This window comes from Oryx dammah, unplaced genomic scaffold (assembly GCF_014754425.2).
Source record: "Oryx dammah isolate SB20612 unplaced genomic scaffold, SCBI_Odam_1.1 HiC_scaffold_16, whole genome shotgun sequence".
Classification (NCBI taxonomy): Eukaryota; Metazoa; Chordata; class Mammalia; order Artiodactyla; family Bovidae; genus Oryx; species Oryx dammah.
In genome coordinates, this window is record NW_024070200.1 from 49,050,868 (window position 1) to 49,054,814 (window position 3,947).

At 49.4% G+C, this 3,947-nt stretch overlaps 1 pseudogene; it reads right to left on the reverse strand.

Moving 5' to 3' along the window:
* Positions 1-2,926: 2,926 nt before the first annotated feature.
* On the reverse strand, positions 2,927-3,667 carry LOC120875359 (annotated as a pseudogene).
* Between the last annotated feature and the right edge of the window lie 280 nt (positions 3,668-3,947).

A 3,947-nucleotide genomic window follows, 5' to 3' on the forward strand; every position in this document is an offset into this window, starting at 1 on the left:
AGGTCAGTGACCACAGTGGCTAATGACTTGATTCTTGTACAGCTGGGTGGTAGGTGACATTTTTTACTGCACAATTCCCTTCCTTTTGATCTTAATTTCAAACAAGGTTTGGAAGGGTTTTTGGCTAATTTGTCCCAGGGTTCTAGAAATGCTCATTCCAAAATCAATCCAGGATTTTGTTGTTAGGTCACGAATGAGCTGTTACTCACCCATTCCTGGTGGGCCAAATCCTCTGGACCACCTGCCTCACTAGTATGTCAGCTCCAGGAAATGGCTCCCTCGGGTTGCATCTTTCCTTTCTGTATCCAGAGTCACACTATTACAATCATGGATCTTGTAGAACTTTACATCATATCAATCATTTCAAGTCACTTGGTCATCATGATTGTTTATTATAGGCTCAATCACTCATTTGTTAATGCAAGAAACGAGAGTCTTATAAAATAGGCAGAATAAGTAACACAGCTAGTGACATTAATAAGGTCCTAAATAAGTAAGTAGTAGCACCTTCTAAGGAGTTACATGCGTGCACCAGAGAAACTCAACTTTATGTTTGAGTGGGTATTTCTGCCCTTGATAAGGGCTGGTTAACACATAATATAGATGCACAAAGCATACTAGAATGGAGGGAAGAGGCCGAAAAAGACAGAAAATTTTTATTTTTAAATTTTTCTTTTCTTGCTTTAAAATACAAATTTTATTTCAGTCCTTCTTAGGATTTCCCCATGATGTGGACAGCCTCCTGGGAGCCTTCCTCCTCCACCCCACCTGCCTCTGGGTGAAGATCACACACTTCATCCCAGTACAGGAGTGAGGGGCAGCAGAGGGGGTCTTTCCCCTCCCCTACCCCACAGCTCTGCTTGCCTGGCTCCTCTGGCCCTGGTGACTTGAGGATGCTGAGCTCGAGGCTTTGTGGTTGAGGACAGGAGATTGAGGGGCCTTCACAGCCACCAGTTACTGTAAAGGGCTGTGGTCTCAATGCAGGGAAGCACATGGTCTCACACACATGCACACACACATACCTGCACTGAGCATACACACAGGCCCACACCGTTCTGGAGAGGCATCCAAGTGCTGTCATGGCCCCTTTAAGAGTTAGAAGAAAAGAGGCTGGCACTGAGGTGGAGCCCAACCTCTTGTGTCACAGGCTGGGCCACACTCCAGGCTCTGGTCCAGTTGTGGATGGGAGTCAGTGGGAGAGGCTCCCAGAGACCTAGCTTTGGTGAGGGTGGGAATTGGCTAGGACCTCCTGAGCTCTAGACAAATTGGGCGCAATTAGAGTATGTGGACTTGGTTCTGGAGTGTTTTGTCTTTGTCTTTTTCTTTCACTTTTATAATGAGGTTAAAAAGCTACATTGTGAATGTGGAAGAAGGGACAATGCCATTCTCAATGACCAACATCAGGGGCTGATGGGAACCAAAAACTCTGGGATTTAAAAAAAAATTGTATGCATTTTATAGATCACATTATGCCTGAGTCCCAGAGAATCAGGAAACAGCAGCAGAGAGCAACCAGCACACAGAAGCACACATGTGGATTCCCCTGGTGGCGCAGTGGGTAGAGTACACCTGCCAATGCAGGGCACATCCCTGGTCTGGGAGTCTCCCACACGCAGCAGAGTGACTAAACCCGTGTGCCACAACTACTGACACCTGTGTGCACTATAGCCAGTGCTCTGCAACTAGAGAAAGCCCACTCACAACAGCGAAGTCTCAGCACAGCAAAAACGCAATCAATAAATAATTTAAAAAAATTCTTTATAAAAAAAAGAAGAACAGTGTGTCACTGCACACTCAAGCAATGGAGTTCTTTTGATGATAGGAACAGCACCTCCTTCCCCTCTCCAAGCAACCTGCCCAAGAAAACTTGAGAAGAAGCTTCCCCTTTAAGAACAGGGTCACCCAGTAATTTTTGCCCTCCCAATCAGAAAAAAGATGAGAACAGAAAAAAAAAAAAAAAAAGCAGGCTAACATCACTTTAAGACTGGTGGGTCCATGCTCTTCTCCCCGCAGAGGCAAGACTTCAGTTTTGATCACTGGGGCAGAAGGGCCACATCGCTGCCCCTCACCAATATAACCCTAGGGTTCTTCACCAGCTCCTTTTGTGATTCCCCAGAGCATAGCTGGGATGGAAGGTATTGACCCCTTGCTTCCTCCAAGATGCCCTCTAGGGAGTGGGTGTTTAGTGAGCCTGCAAATAATCTGGAGCCACTCTCAGGTGGGGCTGAGCACCAGGTGGGGCCCAGGGTCCCAGGGTCTATGCTTTAAATATCCTGCCAAGTGGGAATTACTGATCTCCAGAGACTTTTTTTTTAATTTAAAGGGGAGGCACATTGCACACCACCCTCCAATGCTCCACTGGGAGAGAGCGTCCAGTGACTTACCACTCACCTTCACTCTCCAAAAAAACACACAGACAATTACCAACTAAGGCACCCCCAGGTGGACAGACATCCTTTGTCAAGGAGGCCCCTCTGGAGGCCCAGGGTGAGACCGCTGCACAGAGGGCTGTGTGATGTGGAGTCAGCACCTTAGGAGGTGGGAGGGGGTGGTGGGCAGAGGAGGAAGGAGTCTCAGGTCCTGACAGATCAGAAGAAGGAAGATGGGAAGAGGTGGTCAGGACACAGAAGGTGAGAAAACAAAGACAGTCAGAATAGGGGTAAAGGCAGAAAATGTAGAAAAGATGAGCAAAGCAAGAGAAAGAGGCAAAAGAGAATGGGGCTATCACATAAGACAGGAAGGAGACAGAGCAGAAGGAGGGAAGGAAACAGAAAAGAGAGTGAGATGAATGGGGAAGGATGTGAGAAGGAGAGAGAGCCAGGAAGAGGGCATCAGAGGATGTCAGAGCTCAGTAGAGATGTCCTGTTACCAGAGAGGATCAGGAGTCTGTGGGTTGACCCCCAGTCCCTACAGAAACCTGGTGGGCCTAGTACCCCAGGTCGGCCATGTAAGTCAGCAGGTTGGCAGCTGTCAGGACAGCCACAGCCAGGCGCTGCTCCCAGGCCCACATGCCGTTGGTAGTTCTATCAATGCAGTTCACATCGCTGGACTGCTGGGGCTGCCCTCCATACTTCTCATCAAACTGGTAGAGCAGCCAGAGGACCAGAGCAGTGAAGTGGAGGAGGATAGACAGCAAGGTCAGTCCCACATGAAAAACGGGGAAGGAGTTTGGCAGCCTGTTCACCCACTCTTCCTGGTCCATCAGCATGGCCACACTGCCAGGATGAAGCGGATGGAGTACACGGCCATGCACCACTCCAGGGCCGGCTGGTCCATGTACAGGGAAGTGTTGCTGATGAAGACAAAGATAACACAGGCCACGAAGGTCTCCAGCACCTTCAGCAGGCCTGGCATGGTGTGCACGTGGCCGGGGATCTCCTTGAGCTTGTAGCATTCCCATACGCAGGCCACTTCCATGACATAAACCACACGTGTGTTGCAGGAGAACACTGGTGGCGATGGCCCGGTTTCGGCTGGCATCATAAGGCAAGAACTTGATGTCGGTGATGGGGTAGAAAATGGAGGCCGAGAGGCAGATGAGAGCAGCGTAGCAGGCATAGGTGATGGAGAAGTTGTACCAGCAGAAAGGAAAGTCGGTCAGGAACCTATATAATTCCAGTATGACAATGCTGAAGGTACCGACGATACAGAAGCACCAGCTGAACATGATCTGGTTACTTATGTCCCCTCACGGAATCCCCATGTCGAGCACTAGGAAGAAGGCCGAGATGATGCAGACCAACTGTGGCATGTGGAGGCAGCTGAACACCATGTACAAGCCGCACTTGTCTGGGGATGTCCTACCGGTGGATATGGTATTGGGATGGTCAGGCAAGTCACCATCACCAATATGGCAGTGGTCTTCACTGAGGACCCACCAGCCAACGTACACTCTGGAGGCGGATTAAATCAGATGCCTGGAAAAGTCTCGGGGGCCTGTGACTGCT